This window comes from Hemitrygon akajei, chromosome 20 (genome assembly GCF_048418815.1).
Source record: "Hemitrygon akajei chromosome 20, sHemAka1.3, whole genome shotgun sequence".
NCBI lineage: Eukaryota > Metazoa > Chordata > Chondrichthyes > Myliobatiformes > Dasyatidae > Hemitrygon > Hemitrygon akajei.
In genome coordinates, this window is record NC_133143.1 from 46158641 (window position 1) to 46180156 (window position 21516).

The 21516-nt window shown below is 38.7% G+C and overlaps 1 protein-coding gene across 3 annotated transcripts in view; it reads right to left on the reverse strand.

Moving 5' to 3' along the window:
• LOC140713763 (cadherin-12-like) overlaps positions 1-21516 on the reverse strand; it is a 421855-nt gene that overhangs the window by 136742 nt on the left and 263597 nt on the right. The window lies entirely within an intron of this gene.

Consider the following 21516-nt stretch of genomic DNA (forward strand, 5'->3'; position numbering starts at 1 on the left):
CTTGGTCCAAAACATTGGCTGTTTATTCCCTTCCATAGGTGCTGCCTGTCATACTGAGTTCCACTGGCATTTTGTATGTAATGCTTGTCTAATGATTTTTATTCAATTCTGGATGTTGCTTTGGAGAAGAGGGAGTGGGAATTTAGTGAAGGGTGAGGAAATATTTGATTTGCTTATGAATATAGATATTTAAATATCTTGGTACTTTTAAAGTAGAAATCAAATTATTTTGGACAATTAAACAATTAAGAGATTTAAGAATTTGGTAAGGATATGGAAGTGGTACAAAAGATTAACCATGAAGTTATTGAATCATGGAACATATCATGGAGGTACCATATTTCCCCTCTTGGTTCCAGTTCTTCATGGTTCTTTCAAAAGAATTCACCAAAGACTTGACTTTGTTTTTCACTCTGCATATAAATACGAACGTAAATCAAATTGGCAGATTTAAAATGAACTAAAATAACGCAAGTAAGTGCCCACTAAATCTTTTAATCCTTGTCAAAACATCATTGGAAATGGCTACCTTAAATGAGATATATTGAATGACAGCAGTAGATGTACTAATTTGGCAGTGTGTACTTATAGTACCATCTTCATAAGCATCATAACTGAGGACGAGGAAAATCTCAATAACAATCTCAACAAAACATGACAGCACAAGAATAGCTCTTATAATAAGCCTGTAACATACAAATTCAAATTAAACAACACACACACTTAAAAGCCTAGAGAAAAAATATTAATCCTGGAAGTTCCTAATTTCTTGCTGATATCGTAGGGTCTGAGATCGTTAAAATCTCTTAGGTTAAAATGTAAGCTTTACAATGTGTTCATTATAGCCCTATATATTTTACACACAAGTGAATTACTAATTGAAAAATAAGTAACATTCAAATCTTTACAAATATTGACAAGTATTGGGAATTTGTGCCCAATGCTGGGGATCCAAGGAAAATACATTTCAAAATTGCTTTCATTGTCTCATTGTTAGAAAGAAATTATGAAGCATTACCTATTGGAAGTACAGGGCTTCTTTAAGATTCCCCTTGGAATTATTCAGGATGTTACATCATGAGACAAAATAGAAGTAACTATATATGTTCCATGACATTTCAACACTTATTACTTCCTTATCAGAAATAGTCCTGAGATGGGTTATGGGATAACTGATCATCATAGACATTTCCAACATGAAATGTTAGTCCTTTCTGTGTGCAGAAATACTGCCCGACCTACTGAATGTTTCCAACACTTTGAGTTTTTAATCATTTTCTTGCTTTTGCAATTATTACCATTTAAAGTGCTCAGTGGGAATATTGGCCAAAAAAGGCATTAAATTGCCACAGGTCCACCTCTCAAAGAGGTTGCATCATACTAACAGTGGCATGCATAACTGGGCACTTGGTGAATCAGCTATTGACAAACACATTTACAGGATGACCCACAAACTGAATTAGTTTACCTCTGCCTCAGAATGATTACAAGTATGTTTCTTTAAGATACAAGATAAAATCTGTTGATAATTTCATGTAATGATCCTAACTTAACTATCCTCAAACTATTGTTAATTTGCACAGTTGGTCTATTTTTCAATAAATACTTAGAGAAGAAGAAAATGATTGGGTGAACTCAGAATGGATTTCAGAATTTTTCATTTTACTCTTTCCTTATAACTTCCAGATTTGTAACTTCTGCCTTTTTGCTTCCTCCTTTCCTATTGTCCATGGTCCAAAACATTGCCTTTAAATGAACCAGTGATTTACTTGCACCAAATTTATTCTAATTTACAATGTGGTTTCCTCTGTCTTGGGAAGAAAGGACATAGATATTCTTTGTGAAACTTCCTTTCAGTCAACTAACTATGACTCTAAGTTTCCAGTTTCACTTGAATTCTGTGTTTCATTCTTATTCTGACTTCTCGGCCATTGGCCTTTACACGAAGGAAACCAAGGAACAGCATCCCAGTTCCAACTGAGCATTTGCATCCTACAAACCTCACAGTGGTGCAACTTTGAGAACTGCTGCTTCACTGATCCTAAAACCTTGATTTAATCCTGACCACTCATGTTGTCTGTATGGAATCTGCACCTTCTCATTGTGACCACAGAGATTTCCTCTAGATTTTCTGGTTTCTTCCTCCATGCCAAAGATGTAGGGTTGGTAAGTTAAATGTAGGGTCAGTAAATATCCTTCATGAGTTTTGAGTTGATGATCTCCTAGGGTCCTGCTCACATGGATTCAGAGGCTCCTAACCTGATACATGATTGGGCGGGTAACAGATGGTAATGATTTGTACATGTCAAAGTATTTATTAGTCTGAACTTTGAATAGCTGGGAAAAACCAACAAATACTGGAGGCATATAGCAGACCAATATCATCCAAGGACTGTGAAACTGAGTTGACATTTCACATTATGGACACTTCATCGGAACTGGAAAAGTTCAAAGAAAAGGTGTGTTTTAAGTTACAGATACAGGAAGGATGAAGGGAACTGAGATGATGTCTGTGATAGGATGGTAACCAAGGTTATCAAAGTAATTATTATTTCAAAAATTGGCTATTAGTGACAGAAGTAAAAACATGTAATACATTCAAAGTACAATTGTTGTTTGGCCCTTACAGGAAACGGGATGTGGTGGTTAGACTTATAATAAAGAATGGTAGCTAAATAATCCCCTGAAATCAAAATAGAAATACAACAGAAAATGAGTCCAGGGTAGAAACTGGCAACAGAGTAATAAAAATTTCAATTACTATACGTGTACAACAAAAAAAAACATGCAGCCCTGAGTGCTCTGTACCTAATTTAACAAATTCCTCTATTTGCTCTGTTGCTTTGATTCCTATGGCAATTATTCACTCTGTTCTCTTCATCCTTTCCCAGATGGTCACCCTGCATTCTTGATGTTCAGAGTTTGTCCTTGGATTGAAACCAGAATGTTGTTTCTCCCCGTTCTGATGTGGCTTAGTCTGCTTGGTGGGGTGGGCTTCCAGCATCTTCCATTTTTGTTTCAAACTTCCAGCATCTGCAGTTTTTATTGCTCCAATTGATTTCAGAGATGCAGCACGACCATGAAATCATGAAATGAGAAGAACCTGCCTTTAATTAACTCGTTTATTGGATTGCTATGGATGATTCTGTTGCTTTGAGTCATGAAAAGTAATTTAACATGCGCAGAATATCTTGCCTTCCAGTGTTGCAAATAAGAAATCCAGGGTTACTTTCTCGTAGTTCTCCAAACATTTCTGTTAACATTCAGAAAGTTTTGGGTAGCCTACATCTGCATATCAATTCAGTTTTGATAGCAAGGGTCTTCACTAGCTTTGTTAAAATATGAAAGTATACCTACAATGTATATTTCATATCAAACCTGTAGAAAGGTGTTGCTTATAAATTTATATAAAATAAGTTTTCAAAACATTAATACCACAGGATTCAAGTTAGACTTTCCAGTTAAACATTTGCTTGTAATGATCTTAGGTAGATGCCTAGTCATTGTGAATTATGCACCCTGTGGCAGGACAGTGTTGAAATTCATAATCATACTCATTGCTACCTTTTAATGTTGTGTTCTTCTAAGACAAGTTGACAGCTATCAACAATAAGAATAACAATCTAAGTTGGCAACTGGTTGGGTGATGATTGTGAATTGAATAATTATTCAAACAATTTAATTTTATCAGTTGGAGCTAATCTAGGCAATATCTTAATCATCAGTACTTCTTTGTATCTTTTAAGATCAAGCTCAATTATCATTCAACCATACCTGAATATAGCCAAACAAAACAGCATTCCTCTGGGGCCAAGGTGCAAAATGCATTACCTACAGTATACAGCACACTGAACATAGCACACAGCACAAATATGGTTCCAATTCCAGAAAATAACGGTCACAAAGAGAAAACAAATAGTAAAGTCTAAGTCCCTGTGTTGTCCTGGTCTAGCTTGTTCTACTGCCAAGCAAACAGCAGAGAGCAGCACCAAGCGATCACTGGAGAACAACATTGACAGGATGGTCCAACTCCCTACCCCGTATGAAATCCAGTGGTGCACAGCCAACTATGGTGTCTCCATCACTGGTGATTGCAACATGCAACTCTGAGGCATGAGGGGCTTGTCTGTGCAACATTCAAGCTGCCTTACCATTGGTCATGCCAACGAGCCCGTGAACCTGATTTGCAGTATTCTGCCTTGTCATTGTCCAAAAAGTCTTGTAATAACAACAAAAATGTCCAAGACAAACATTTACACCTTTGTATAGACTGCACACTGGTACAGAACAGAATCAGAATCAAGTTTATTATCACCAGCATGGTTGTGAAATTTGTTAACTTAGTAGCAGCAGTTCAATGCCACACATAATATAAAGGATAAATAAGTAAATAAACAAATAAATAATAAGTAATTAAGTGAATCAATTAGTATATATATTGAATAGATTGAAAATCGTGCAATAACAGAAATAATATATAGTAAAAAAGTGAGGTAGTGTTCATGGTTTCAATGTTCATTTAGGAATCGGATGGCAGAGGGGAAGAAGCTGTTCCTGAATCACTGAATGCTGCCTTCAGGCTTCTATACCCCCTATCTGATGGTAACCAGGAAAAACAGGGCTTGCCCTGGGTGCTGGGGGTCCTTACTAATGTACGCTGCCTTTCTGAGACACTGTTCCTTGAGGATGGCCTGGGTACTTTGTACGTTAGTACCCAAGATGGAGTCAACTAAATTTATGACCCTCTGCAGCTTCTTTCGGTCCTGAGTCCAGGTGACAATGCAACAACAGTATGAAGTAAGTCCAGCTCCACCACTATTGAGGAACTCACTGATGGGATAGTCCTGCAGTACTTGCTGTTCTTATTATCCAGCAGTGATTTGTGATAATAAAAGGGAATGAACAAATACGCTTTTGATTAGACCTAGAGTGGCAGCTGCATCCAAGTGTGCCGCCATTTTACCTATCAAATATCTATCATGTTTTCTGATTTTAACTTTCACATATAACTCAGAGTCAAAGCCTACTTCAGGTCTTGTGCAACTGTACAAACAGTTTTCCAGCTATCTATTGCATTAGAGACAGCATTTGATATCTCGGGGCTGTACTCAATGGAGTTCAGGTGGAAGAGGAAACATCTCAGTGATACTGAAAAGACTGGATAGAGTTCTGCTCCTGGGTCTTACAGTTTTATTTTTACTTTCAGATAGAATGGCAACCAAGTGCTTTGAGGGAAAAAAAAACATGTTTTACTTGGTATGCTTGGACACCTTCCATCTAAGAAGTACCTTCTTTTTACCTGCAAATCCATTACATTATTTTTTGGTGGTTCATTTATTAAAGGCTTTGAATTTCCTTTGAGCTTTCTTTCCACCAGAGTATTAAAATCAAATGAGAATTACACATTCCTGGACTAGTACCAAAAAACAAAATAATATTACTATTTGTCATTCAAGTAAATTTATACTGTTGTATAAATCAGAAAGCAAATAGTAATGTTTAAATAATATGCAAGTATCCTGTTGTTTTATATAAAACACATATATACAAGACTATCCATTATTTTATATGCACATTTCACACAATAGAAAGAATGTGAAGGTTTTGGAGAAGGCGCAGAAGATGATCACCAGGATGTTGCCTAAGTTAAAATGCATAACTATAATGTGAGGTTAGACAAACTTGGCTTATGTTCTCTGGAGCATAGGAAGCAGAGTGCCAATCAAATACAATTATATAAAATTATGAGAGGCATAATTTTTTCCCCCCATGGTGGAAGTATCAAATACTCAAAGGCATAGATTTAAGAAGCACTAGCAGGGGAACTAGTGGAATCAGATAATTGCAAAGTTTGATGCAGGATTTCAACCCAAAACATTGATAATTTCTTGCTTCCCTTGGACGGGGTTTGATCCACTGAGTTCCTCCAGCTGAATGTTCGTTGCTACACATTCCAGCATCTGCAGTCTCATGTGTCTTTATAATAGCAAGATTTGTTAGGTACTTACAGACAGAGGAAAAGACAGTGAAAGGAGGGGTATGGACCCTGTCAGGTAGATGGGTTAGTTCTTTGGCACTGTGGTCAGTGCAGACATTCTGAGCCATAGGTCTATGCTGCTGCGTTTTAATTTCTCACAACCGTGTCTTGTTGTATCTTTCTTAAGCGTTAAGTTTCTTGATCTGCATATTTCCTGCCTGAGTTAACATCTATATATTTCAATGTTGTTGATTTCTTTTAGGACTCTGGTTCTCTGCAATTTTTGTCGGAGCTTCAGCTAGAAATTAGTAAGTTACTTCAGAGCCGAATGCACAGAAGGCAATGGAACTATTATGTCTTCCAGCATATGTCCTATCAAAGAAGAAATCAGTATAATTACACTTTTGTTCTCTGCTAATTAAATAATCCTTGGGGTAAAGCAATAATCATTTGTAAGATGTCAAAAAGGCTGAATAATCATTATTAATTTGAAGATTCTGACCAGTTCCTGCCAAAACAGTGGAATCAATATTGCACATGAATTGTCTTTGTTCTGTTGATATTGTGTATCCATTGGCCAATGTTCTTTAAAGCTGATGACTACTGGCATTTTACGGTTAAGTTTGCTCAACCCTTCTGCCTAAGTCCTAAGTATCTTGATAGGGTTAGGGCTTAAGTAACTATTACAAATGCTGCTACCCAATTAGTTTTTCCTGCTGTCTCACTATTTCAGACAACTCAGACTTAACAATTAATTGCCAGCAACATTAGCATCAGTATGAAACAAGGGAACGATAATGTATTGTATAGTTGAATCCTCCACAGTGACCTCTCAGATAAAAGTTTACAGAGAAGGTTCACATTTAATATCCTTCCAGATAAGCCAGGAGAAGAATATAGATGAGTAACTAAAGGAATATTAGCAGCTGTGAACATGATTTTGGACAGTATAGAGGATAATTTGTTGAGTGTTTGGGTTAGGAGGTGAATGGTTGTTTGATGCTGCTGGTATGTAAGAGAAAGAGAAGGGAATTGCTGTCCTCGCTCTGTGTGAGAGGAGAAGACTTGAGAGAAGAGCAGAATGAAGAGAAAAAGGAATAGACACCATTGGAAAATGTATGGGAAAATAAAGGTTTCTTATATAGAAGATTACAATACAGGAAACAGATTGGATGAAAAAGTAGGCAACATAGCTGTGGGAGTTCTTTAGCTTGCAATGAATTTTAGTCATTTGGCAATCTGCTCTCAAGAAATGTTTAATATCAGTGGTGGGAAAGTTATTAGAAGGGATGGTGAGGGACAGAATCTGTCTGTACGTGGAAAGGGAATGTTGATTCATGATTGTCACTGTACAGTATCGAAGCAGTTTATAACACTGTTATAGCATCAGTGACCTGGATTCAATTCCAGCTGCTAAATGTAAGGAGTTTGCAATTCTCCCCATGACTGCATGGGTTTCTTCAGGGTGCTCCGGTATCCTCCCAGATTCTAAAGACATGTAGGTAAGTAGTTTAATTGGTCACATGGGTGAAACTGGATAGCATGAGCTTGTTGAGCCAGAAAGAACTGTTATTGTGCTGTATCTCTAAATTAAAAAAACAGATAAATTAAATAAATAGGTCAGCATAGATTTGCAAATCTTACAAATTTGACTTTTTTTTTAAAGAAGTGACTGAGAGGATTGACAAGGGTAGGGTGGTAGATGTTGTCTACATAGACTTTAGCCTAACCTTTGAAAAAGCCCCATATGGCAGGCTACTCCATAAGATTAGATCTCATAGAATCCAGATGAACTATCAAACAGGATACAAAATTGGCTTGGTGGTAACAGTCAGAGGTTCAGATTGGAGGATTGTTTTTCAGGTTAGAGACCTAGGATTAGTAATGAGCTGTAGGGACTACCACTGGGTCCCCTCTGGATTGTCGTGTATAAAAATTATTTGGATGAGGGTGTATGAATAGTACGTTTGTGGGTGACACCAAAACAGGTGGTGTAGTGCACACCAAAAAATTTTGTCTAAGATTACAACAGGGGCCAAGTGAACTGGGAAAGTGGCAAAGGAATGGGAGATTAAATTTAACTTATTCAAGTCCAAAGCAGGGCAGATCATTGGGAAGGTTTGTAGAACAGAGAGACCCCAGGCTGGAAATCTATAGTTCTCTGAAAGTGGTAACACACTTAGGCAGGATGGTAAAGCATGCATAAGGGATGCTATAGGAAGGATGTGATTAAACTAGAGAAAGTGCAGAAAAGATTCATAACCATGTTTATGGTTCTAGAGAGCTTGGGTTACACGGAGTGACTAGATAGGCCAAGACTTTTTGCACCGGAGAGAGATATCCTCAGGGATGATCCTTATCAAAATTTATGAAATAATAGGAACATAGATAAGGTGGGTTTAAGATGATGAAAAAAAGATTGAAAAAGTTACTTGAGTGTAATGCACATGCGGAAGTAGAAGTAGCAGCAGACACAGATGTGTCCTGGATCCAGAACGTGAGTGAAATTATGAAGAAAGCATGGCAGAGCATCTACTCTTTTCTTTTTTTTTATTTCAGATGTCCTGCATCTGCAGATTTTTTAAAATTTATTTTCGTTACTAGGTAATATGCACATGGAAATCTGTTTATTTAGAGATCCTGTGTGAAACAAGCCCTTCCCGTCCAAACAGCTACACCACTGAGCAACCCACCAATAACCAGAGCACCCAGAGGAAACCCAGGCGATCATGGGGAGAATGTACAAGTTCCTTACAGATGTCACCCGAAATTAATTTCAAACTCCGGAACACCCTGAAATGTAATAGAGTCACATTAACCACTACGCTGCTGTGGCATCCCAAGCATATTGGTATCTTAATTTAATTTAATTTAGAGATACAGCATGGTAACAGACCATTCTGGCACAACAAGCCTGTACGACCCAATTACACCCCACGTGGCCAATTAGCCTACTAAGCAATATGTCTTTGGACTCAGAGTGGAAGCCGGAGTACCCAAAGGAATCACATGCAAGCACAGGGAGAATGTACAAACTTCTTACAGACAGTGGCAGGAACTGAACCTCAATCACTGACACTGTAAAGTGATGCACTAACACCTAGGCTGCCCTACCGCTTGGTGAAGGGTCTTGGCCTGGAATATTGACTCTCCAATTCCCTCCACAGATGCTAAGTTCCTCCAGCAGTCTGCTAGTTGTTTTGGAATTTAAGAAGTCTTGTGTCTCTAAAAAACCAAATGGACATACTGGGCATTACACTACGCTCTGACTACTATATTAGTGCTTTACATGATATCAGTTCAAAAAGTAGATTTCTTTTTTTCTAATTTACTGTAGCCATGGAATATACGTAACATGATCTCTGAAGTCCATTTTGACCATTCAGAGTAATTTCTATGTTGGCTAATATAGATGCTCAAGTCAGAAATGATGATAGCTGAGAACGTGTAGTGATTTCTGATGTGTTAAGGAAAATGTAAGTGAATTTTAAAGTATGCTTCATCTAACTAAAATTCAAAATGTTCAGGAAAAATTACACACATTAAACCTTGGCCAGGTTCCCATTAAAATATATTATAATGAATAGATTGTGCAACTAATCTGTCACTACACGTCCCAAAATGATCATTGTCAATTAACTCATTATCATTTGAGCAATTTGAGACCAAGAGTGGGGGAAAGTAATTGTTAACAGTGAAGACAATGAGATGGCAAAAAAAGCAGTATTTGAATGCTTATCTAACTGTTGGCAAATTATGATTGGAAATCACAATGAGTTTAATCAGAAGCTGCTTTTGGAGATTAAAACGGAGTGGCAAAATGCACAGAAGATGAAATTACATATGACCTGTTCAAACAGAAATCAAAGGCTATAAGATCTTCTCAACTTGATGTTTTGTAATTTTCTTATCCCAAATTGACTAATTTACTTTTATATTTAATACCAAATCTACTCTAAATTAACTTTACACTTTGAATAACTAACATCAGGATCAGAATCAGAATCAAGTTTAATACCTTTGGCATATGTTGAGAAATTTGTTAACTTAGTGACAGCAGTATAATGCCATACATGATAAAGTAGAAAATCAATCAATTATGGCAAGTATATATATGTATTTTAAATAGCTATAAGTAATGCAAAAACTGAATTAATAAAAAAAGTGAGTTAGTGTCCATTGGTTCAATATCTATTTAGAAGTTGGATGTGACAGGGGAAGAAGCTATTCCTGAATCACCAAGTTTGTGCCTTTAGGCTTCTGTACCCCCTCCCTGACAGTATCAATGCGAAGAGGACATGTCCTGGGTCAGGATGGAGTCCTTAATAATGGACACCAACTTTCTGAGGCACTGCTGCTTGAAGATGTCAGATCCTATGGAGGTTAGTACCTAAGATGGAATTGACTAATTTCACAACTTTCTGCAGCTTCTGTAGCCCCGGCCCCAATACCAAACAGTGGTGCAGTCTGTCAGAAGGCTCTCCGGTAGGTGACAAACTAAATCTCCTCAAACTCCAAATGAAATATAGTGGCAGTCTTGCCTTCTTTATAGTTGCATCCATATGTTGGGACCAGGTTAGATCCTCAGCAATTTTGACACACAGGAACTTGAAATTGCTCATTCTCTCCACTCCTGATCATTCTATGAGGATTGGTTAAGATACTTTTAAGATTTTTCAGACTAATTACCATGTAGTCTAAGGATTATCAGTATGATTCTATCAGGAGCCAAGTTGTTCCAAGATGGAGATTACATTTAATGTTTGAAAGTCCTTGTTGTCTAGAAAATGACTGCACATACTTATCTACTTTAACAATTGTGTCTACGATTCAAAAAATAATTTGGTGCTTGAATATACTTCGGGATCGTTTCAAGCCTTGAAGAAACATTGTATAAATGCAACTTCTTACTCCCAAGTAATGTTCTAAATCAAATGTATGCAAAAATCAAAACCATTGTACTGAGGAATTGCCTGGGAGAGAAGCAGGGTGAAAACTGTCTTTCTAACAAGGCAAGTGTGTGGTCCCTGAAGTGAACATTAATGGTACCTTAGCACCTTTAAGAAAATCAGTGGGAGTTATCCCTGACATCTTGGTTTATATTTGTTCCTCAAAAATATCTCTGCAACAGTGGCTATGACTATTCTCATGTTTGCTGGATTTACCGATCCTGAAGAAGGGTCTTGGCCCAAAATGTCAACTGGTTGTTTTTTACCATCGATTCTGTGTGATCTGCTGAGTTCCTCCAGCATATTGTGTGTATTGCTTTTGTTTTCCGGCATCTGCCGAATTTCCCGTGCTTATGATTTACGGGATCATTCTATGCACACATTGTTACGTTTCCAATAGTATGAAGGAGCCTTTGTATCAATCAAGTGTTTTAGGGCATCCACAAAGTGATATGAAAGGTACTATATAAATTCAAAGGAATATTATTACAACTTTCTTTTATCAACTATATTTCCTATCCATAGCTGTATTGTAATAAAACTTGTCTGTACTGTCAAGATTAACAATAAAAACATGTTTATCAGGAATGGAATTATCCATCTATGGACAATGTCTTGTTATTGACAAAGAAAGTGAATATCATCAAGAACAAATGGATTTTTTCTCAGCATTTTGTTCAGCCAAACATTATTTTTGAAATATTATTCACCACTTTTTCCTCTATTTTCTCTCATAGCAGTGATGTGTTATTTATGCCTATTCCAGTGCACTAGGAGACCTCACAATCATACTATTAATAGCTTTTATCTGTTTGTGACCCTTGGGAATCCATGTACATCATGAGATTGACAAAGAACTGTCCTTATCTATCAAAATATCTGAAATTGTTTTTTTAATACCAACATTTAAACCTTCTCTAAAGCCAGATCACAATAAGACATAGAGGCAAGAATTATCCCATTCGGCAAATCAGGTCTGCTCCACTATTCAACCATAGCTGACTTATTTTCACTCTCAAACCCATCCTCCTGCATTCTCCCCATAACCTTTGACACTATTATTAGTTAAGTACCTGTCAATCCCCACTTAAAATATATCAAATGCAACTCAACTTTAACTTTTCATTCCCAAGACCATTCTCATAAAACTCCTCTACTGTCTCAAATGCCAGCTCATCCTTTAAAACATATGGGTTCAAAACTGCTCACAATACTCCAAATGCTCACTCAGGACATGTTGGATACAGTGCTCCAGCCAAGGAATCTTCAATCCATCAGAGGGACCAAAATGCTGATTCAGTTTGCTGAGGCAAGGGTCAGGGGGTGGGGAGGGTGGTCTGTGTTTCATGCCTTCATGGTGCTTGGACATAGGGGTCTTGTCGTACTCTTGTTCCCCCTACCTGGAACATGTAATGATTAAATGCTATTTCTTCATCTCTTCTACTAACCAAGAGTTCTCCTCCATGATCCTGACCACAGTTTACATACCGCCAATGAAACAGATAAAATCATGAAAGGGTAGATAAGATAGAGGCAGGAAAGTTGTTTCCACTGGTAGCTGAGACTAGAACTAGGGAGCATAGCCTCAAGATTCAGGGCAGTAGATTTAGGACAGAGATGAGGAGGAACTGCTTTTCCCAGAGAGTGGTGAATCTGTGGAATTCCCAATGAATTCTGCCCAATGAAGCAGTGGAGGCTGCCTCAGTAAATATATTTAAGACAATGTTGGATAGATTTTTGCATAGTAGGGGAATTAATGATTATGGGGAAATGGTAGGTAGATGGAAATGAGTCCATAGCCAGACCAGCCATGATCTTATTGAATGGTGGAGCAGGCTCAACAGGCAGATGGCCTCCTCCTGCTCCTATTTCTTATGTTCTGAAGGCAGATGTTAAGCAAGCACTCAATGTATTCAGTGCTGCAACTAGCAACCAAGAAAGAGTCTACCTCAATGCATTTCAAATCATTGCCAGAGACTTCAGTCAGGCTTGATTGAAGAAATCTCTGCCCAATTATCATGTACATATCACCTGCAGCACCAGGGATCCAACACACTCAACCACAGCTACAGCACAATCAGGAATCCCTTTTGTTTCACCCCTAGGCTCCATTTGGGGAAATCCAATAATTTGGCTATCCTCTTCTTACCTGTATACAGGCAAAAGGTCAAGGGTTCAGAACGAAAGACAACAAAAAGGCGATCATGGGAAGCATAGGAGCAGGTACTAGATTGCTTCCGGTAGATTGACTGGGTCACGTTCAAGGACTGGATCTAAACAAATACGCCGTGTTTCTCACGGACTTTATAAAGTCCATGACAAACATGGCATGTCATTCAGTGGCTTCCCTAATCAGAAGCCCTGGATGAACCAAAAGATCAACAATCTGCTGAGGGCCAGATCAGTGGTGTTTAGGTCTGGCAACCCAATAAGATACGAGAGGTCCAAGTACGATCTCTGTAAATCCATCTCCCGTTCAAAGTGGCAATTCCGGCCCAAACTTGAATCACGGAAGAATGCTCCACAGCTGTGGTAGGGCTTGAATGCTATCACCTCTTGCAAAGTAAAACCAAGTAACATATGTGACAGCAAGTTTATGTTCCCAGATGAGCTCAATGAATTTATGCTCACTTTGACCATGACGACCCTATGATTTCAGTCTCTGATGCTGAAGTAAGAGCATCCCTGAGGGTGTACCCCTGTAAAACATTTGGGCCAGACAGTGCACCTGCCCAAGTTCAAGTTTAATTATCATTCAATCACACATGAATATAGTAGAACGAAACAGCGCTCTCTGGGGCCAAGGTGTAAAACATACTTAGTACAACAGAAAACAAAACACACATAGCACTTTCAAGAAAGCAAGCAATTATACATACAGTCACACAAAAACAATATATATTGCCCAAGTCCCTGAGTGACATGATTTGCAAACTGATGGTGTAGTCCCTAGCAGTCCGTAGACAAATGCACAAATGCGTGCCTGCAATCCAGCTTGCTATTCCACTGCTCAAACATTGGAGGGCAGCGCTCTTAGAAAAGGCCAGCCCCCAACTGAGCATGAGCACCGCATTACACCACCTGTGCTGATTAACTGTCTGGAGTATTCACTGATACCCTTAGCCTCTTGTTTCGGCAGTCTGAAGTACCCATGTGCTTTAAGCAGGCTTCAATCATATCGGTGCCCAGGAATGTGGTAATTATCCTCCAGCAGCACTTAAATACACAAATGAAGTGCTTTGAGAGCCCAGTCATGAAACATCTCTGCTCCTGTGTGAGGAATGTCTTGCATCTGCTTCAACAGGTTACAACAGATTCCACTTTATTGGCTCTTTACTCAACCCTGGAACACCTGGACAGTGAAGCTCCATACGTCAGGATGACTTCATTGACTATAGCTCTGTATTCAACACTATTATCCCCTGAAAACTAATCAATAAGCGCCAAGATGTGGTCTCAATGCTCCTTATGCATCCTTATCCTCGATTTCTTTACTTGCAGACCCCAGTCAATTTGGATTGACAATAACGTCTCCTCTACAGTCTCCATCAGCACAGGAGTACCATAAGGGTCTGTGCTTAGCCCCCTGCTCTACTCACTTCATACTTATGACTGTAAGAGTAAGAACAGCCTTATGATGGCAGAATATAGTATTAATGGTAAGACTCTTGGCAGTGTGAAGGATCAGAGGGATCTTGGGGTCCGATTCCATAGGACACTCAAAGCAGCTGAGCAGGTTGACTCTGTGGTTAAGAAGGCCTATGGTGTATTGGCCTTCATCAATTGTGGAATTGAACTTAGGAGCCGAGAGGTAATGCTGCAGCTATATAGGACCGTGGTCAGACCCCACTTGGAGTACTGTGCTCAGTTCTGGTTGCCTCACTACAGGAAGGATGTGGAAGCCATAGAAAAGGTGCAGAGGAGATTTACAAGGATGTTACCTGGATTAGGGAGCATACTTTATGAGAACAGGTTCAGTGAACTCGGCCTTTTCTCCTTGGAATGATGGAGGATGAGATGTGACCTGATAGAGGTGTATAAGATGATCAGAGGCATTGATCGTGTGGATAGTCAGAGGCTTTTTCCCAGGGCTGAAATGGTTGCCACAAGGGGACACAGGTTTAAGGTGCTGGGGAGTAGGTACAGAGAAGTCAGGGGTAAGATCTTTTACTTAGAGAGTGGTGAGTGCGTGGAATGGGCTGCCAACAACGGTGGTGGAGGCAGATACAATAGGGTCTTTTAAGAGACTTTTGCATAGGTACTTGGAGCTCAGAAAAATAGAGGGCTATGGGTAAGCCTAGTAATCTCTAAGGTAGGGACATGTTTGGCACAATTTTGTGGGCTGAAGGGCCTGTATTGTGCTGTAGGTTTTCTATGTTGTATGTTCTTAATACCATAGTTAAGTTTTCTGATGATGCCACTGTCATTAGCCAAATCAAAGGTGGTGACAAATCAGCGTATAGGAGGAAGATGGAAATCTGGCTGAGTGGTGTTACAACTTCTCACTCAGCATTGGCAAAACCAAACAGCTGATTATTGACTTCAGGAGGAGTAAACTGGAGGTCAATGAGCCAGATCTCATCAGGGGATCAGAGTCAGAGAGGGTCAGCAACTTTAAATTCCTTGGTGTTGCGACGTGCACCCAACCCTGTCAGCTTCCAGCGTTTAGACACTCTTAACTCTCTGGAAAATGGATAGCTAGCACACACCCTTTAAGGGTTCAAGGCAGTCCTGCTAATTGCCTATCCTGTTTTGGGTGTCAAGAATTGAATATTTAAGGAGCACCTGAACTAAGGTTTGGTGCTCATTTGTAAGCCTAACTAAAGATATCGTCTAGTGTTTTGTTTTTACTCAGTTCTCGTTCCAGCTTTATACCGTGTCTCCATTCTACCCTTGGATACTCCAGCACTTGAGTCCAAAGCATCGCCATCAAGGTTGCTCGTCTCAGTCTGTGTTATTGTTTCAGAGGATCTGTCCTGGGTCCAACATGCAAGTGCCATGACAAAGAAGGCATGGCAGCATGTCTACTTTTTTTTAAAGAAGTTTGCAAAGAGTCAGCATGTCAACTAAAACTTTGACAAACTTCTAAAGATGCATAGTGGAGAGAATACTAATTGGTTGCATTACAGTTCAGTATAGAAACATAGAACATAGACATCTACAGCACATCACAGGCCCTTTTGGCCCACAATGTTGTGCCGACCATGTAACCTACTCTAGAAACTGACTAGAATTACCCTACCACGTAGCCCACTAATTTTCTAAGCTCCATGTACCTATCTAGAGTCTCTTAAAAGACCCTTCTGTATTCGCCCCTACCACCATCACTGGCAGGAGGCATAGGAGTCTCAACCACACACCACCAAGCTCAGGAACAGGTACTACCCCTCAACCATCAGGCTTTTGAACCAGAGTGGAAAACTTCACTCACACCAACACTGAACTGATTCCACAACCTATTAACTCACTTTCAAGTACCGTAGATTCCGGATTTTAAGCCGCTACTTTTTTCCCACATTTTGAACAGCTTTGAACTCTGCGGCCTTTACTACGGTGCAGCTAATGCATGATTTTTTTTCATGCCGCCAAAAACATTTTGCCTCGTAACAGTAGACCAATAAAATTGATGAGTAGTTCACAGAGGTCCAATGAAATTGTATGATAAATCAAGCGCACTTTCACAATTAAATTATTGTAAATCAGTCATTTGTACTCACCCTCATCAACATGGAAAACACTCGAAGAAAAGCATTGTGCTGCCTTTATGGCAGTTATTTAGTTTATAATATTTTCGCTTAGTAATTCATTTGTTAGTTAAAGTTAGAACTGTTTTAACTATATTTGTTTTCTGTACTACATCCCGGGATGCTATGACGTCACACCCGGTTTCGCTGCGTCTTGTGGGAAAAATGCCGGTTTGCGATAAACGGGAAGGCGGGGGGCGAGCGGCGGAGTGAAAACGCTGCTTTTAAGTTAAAGGCGATCAATAACTTTTCCTGGTAGGCTGCAGTATATATATTTTTTACCAGTCGTTAGGAGATATTGGAATGTTGTTCAATAAAAAAGTATATGCAACGTATATTTAAAAGTAGCCGCGTTACAGGCACGGTTCGAAAAAAAGCATTTACAATATGTATTTGTTTATGTTACCATATGGATTTAATTAAAAGTTAAAAAATCCTCACGTGTAATATCTTTCTGTGTAAATATCTCATATTACAACGTGGGACACCTGCGGCCGAAAATCCGGTGCGGCCGAAAATCCGGTGTGGCCTAAAATCCGGTGCGGCCTGTACAAGTACAAAATTGATTTTCTTTCTAAAATTAGAGCCAACGGCTTTTAATCAGGTGCGCTCTGTAGTCCGGAATCTACAGTACGTACTCTACAACTCATGTTTTTAATATTTATTATTTTATTATTATGTTTTTTCTACTTTGTATTTGCACAAATTCTTATCATTTCCACGTTGGTTGTTTGTCCATTTTTCTTGTGTGCAGTTCTTCATTGATTCTAATGTGTTTCTTTGTATTTCCTGTGAATGCCCATGAGAAGATGAATCTCAAGGTAATATGTTGTAACATAGACAGTATGTTCTTTGATAATAAATTTACTTTGAACTGTGACCTGACCAATCCCTCAGCATTACATACATTCTTGCTGTTATATTCTAGTCTTCTAGAAATAAATGCTAACATTGCATTTGCCTTCCTCGCTACTGACTTAACCTCCAATTTAACCTTTAAGGCATTCTGCACTAGGATTCCTAGTCCCTTTGCAGTTCTGGTTTTGTTATTTTCTCCTCATTTGGAAAATAGTCTACACTTTTATTCCTTCTACAAAACTATATGACTGTACATTTTCCTGCAATGTATTCTATCTGCAACTTATCTGCCCATTCTCCCAATCTGTCCAAGCCCTTTTGAATATTCCCTGCTTCTTCAACTCTACATGCCTCTCCACCTATCTTTGTATTGTCCGTAAACTTGGTCACAAAACCATCAATTCTGTCATCCAGATTATGAACATATGACAAAAAAAGTAATGGATTCAATACTGACACATGTGGAACACCTTTAGTCACCATTAGTCATTCCCATTCTTTGTCTCCTGCCGGTCAGCCAATCTTCGATCTGCGTTAGTACCTTTCCTGCAACATTATGAGCTCTTCTATTGTTTATCAACCTCATATTGGGCACCTTATCCAAGGTCTTCTAAAAGTCCAAATGAACAACATCCACTGATTTTCCTCGTCTATCCTGCCTGTCATTCCCTCAAGAATTCCAACAAATTTGTCAGGCAAGATTTCCACTTGAAGAAACCATGCCTATTTTATCAATTGCTTCAAGTACCCCAAAACCCCATCCTTAATAAAGGACTTCTAGACCCCTCAATCACTCATGATATGTTGCAGATTCTTAATTATAAATTTTAAAATAATTTTTTTGTAAATTAAAGGAAAAATGTTGTGTTTGCATCTCTGTTGTCACTCTTAAAACTCCATAATGATCTATCCCACAACTAGTGAACAGCGTGTGTATTTTCTGTCCATTCAATAAATGTTCAACGGGCCAGAGAGTGGGCAATGAGCCACTGTATGGCCAGTGCAGGAGCAGATGGAGGCAATTCGATGTGACAGAGCTCAGGTGAAGTAGGCTCGAGGCAGAGCCTGGGCCCAAGAGTGAGAAAAGACACAAGGTTTGATAAATTTAAGTGCCAGGTCAAATCAAAGTGCCAGGGCTATGGTCCAAGAGCATAGTGAAGTGGCAGGGCCTGGGTCGAAGAGGAAGGAACAACTTGAATTTTGGACAACTTAAGCACTAGGCCAAGTTGAAAAGGTCAGGGTGGCAGGACCAGAGGACTGTCCAGCTTGCTGCTTGACGAGATTTACTTGTCCCTGTGCTGAACTGAGTTTGTAGCCTGCAAGAAAAGGACTCAACAATCAGCTGCAGTGAGGCCTGGCTTTGTGTCTGTGACTCACTTCAGTTCGAAATGCTATTTGCTTACTTTGACTACTTGCATGATTTTGTTTTGTGGCTGTCTGGAAGGAGACAAATCTCAAGGTTGTATAAAATATATATACTTTGATAATAAATGTACTTTAAACTTTGAAATTTAACAACAAATGCAAGAATACCTACTGAATACTAGGTGGATTGAAAAACAGTTCTCATTAGTTCTGATACTACCTTGATTTTTTTCCAATGCTCATCTAAATCACCAGATTACATTGGCCTTAGAGGTTATCTTGAATTTGTCTGAAAGAATTCTTGAAATATTACTTATTTCAGGCATTTGGACATATTTGTTTTCATTTCAAGTTCTGCCCATATTTAGATTATGCTCCATTTTCACTACCATTTACCATTCCACTATAGGATATTGGTTTTACAGATGACAGAGCATATTGAATCAGATTAAATGTGGGGAGGATTCAAGGGAAGTGGTTAATTTTTCACTTTGAACTACAGTTTCCTGTGACAAATTGGTAAATTGATTTATTATTGTCACATGTACCCAGTACAGTGAAAAATAATTGTTCTGCATGCCATCCATACAGATCATTTCATTATAACACTGCATTGAGGTAGTACAAGGTAAACGACTAGCAAAATGTAGAATACAATGTTAAGAGTTACAGAGAAGGTGCGGTGCAGGCAATTTCTCTGTAACTCAGTCCATGATTAAGTAAATTGTGAGGTTAAGAGTATATCTTATCATACTAGTGGACCGCTCAATTCTCTAACAGTGGGGTAGAAGCTGTATTTGAGCCTGGCGGTATATTCTTTCAGGCTTTTGAATATTTGCCTTATAGGAGGAGGGAAAAGACGTCTGGGGTATGTTTGGGATTATGTCAGCTGCTCAACCGAGGTAGCAAGAAGTGTAGAAAATCTCTGCCCGTCCAACCGAGATCAAGTTCACAGCTAAACCAGACTTTGAAATGCTTTGTTGCTTGATTCAACTTATGTATCTGAATGTGTTACAATTATTGAAGCAAATGGAAGCGGCCATAACCTGTTAGGAATTCCTTGAATTTGGGAGGGTATGTGAGCAATTTAATTAAATAGTATGGTCTTCTCATAACTTTAAAAATTATGCTGCTGAGAATAATTTGTGAATAGAGCAGTATGGTGCAAACCTTTTAGAATGATACAATTTATCCTACAAAAGAAAAGCATGCAGAGAGTTTCTATTCTTAATCTCAAGCATCTCCAAGGCCTTCTCTTTTTTATTCTATTAAGAGTTCCAGGCACACAGCCCAGTGAGATAACCATGTTCTTTCTACTCTGGTCATAGAATCATTCCATTTCAACTACTTCAACAGAAGCAAATGTGCTATTAGCTGGTAAGATTCAGTGCTCATACAATTTCCTGACTTTCCCCCTCAGATTCTCTTTCTCTCATTCCTCATTTCCAACACTCCTAGAAAAATACTGTAGCTCTTTAATTAAGATTTTGAACTTCTGCCTGAATATCTCTGTGTATGGCTCAGAATCAAATGTTATTGGTAATATTCCTGCATATCACATTGAGATGTTTTGTTACATCGACAATGTATATAATTAAAATGCATTTGTGTTTGCCATTAAAGTCTCAATGTGGCTCTACTCAAGCATTTTACGAACTTTGTTAAATGCACAACTTACATATGTTAGAACCAAAAATCATCCTTTAGAAAGTGGTTTATCAGCTCCAAAGCTCAATAATTAGATGTTCCATTAATGGATATAGCTAGTATATCTTTTGTGACTTAACTGCTGTACCCGCATCATTCTTGAAGTACGATAAAAATAAAATTTTCAATCCAGCACCACTGGAAAGAGATTTCAGTTTCTACAGAATTACATTGCAACAGTAGTTCAAAAGGACTTAATTTGTTGGAGAAACTTTGTTATGTGAAAAGAGAGATATACAGTGGCATGCAAAGTTTGGGCACCCCGGTTAACTGTGAATAGTTAAGTGAGTAGAAGATGAACTGATCTCCAAAAATCATAATGTTAAAGATGAAACATTCTTTTCAACATTTTAAGCAAGATTAGCGCATTATTTTTGCTTTGTACAATTTTAGAGTGAAAAAAAGGAAAGGAGTACCATGCAAAAGTCTGGGCACCCCAAGAGATTTGAGCTCTCAGATAACTTTTACCAAAGCCTCGGACCTTAAATAGCTTGTTAGGGCTATGGCTTGTTCACAGTCATTATTAGGAAAGGCCTGGTGATGCAAATGGCAAAGCTTTATAAATACGCTAAGGACACTGCAGATGCTGTGGTCAAATCAACATGTGCAAACAAGCTGGATGAACTCAGAGACAAAGGGTCTCGGCCCTAAACATTGACTGCTCATTTCAACGGATGCTGCCCGACCTTCTGAGTTCATCCGGCTTGTTTGTACGTGTTTATAAATACCCTGACACATCAAACCTTGTCCCAACAATCAGCAGCCATGAGCTCCTCTAAGCAGCTGCCTAGCACTCTGAAAATTAAAATAAATGATGCTCACAAAGCAGGAGAAGCCTATGAGAAGATAGCAAAGCATTTTCCGGTAATGGTTTCCTCAGTTTGTAATGTAATTAAGAAATGGCAGTTAACAGGAA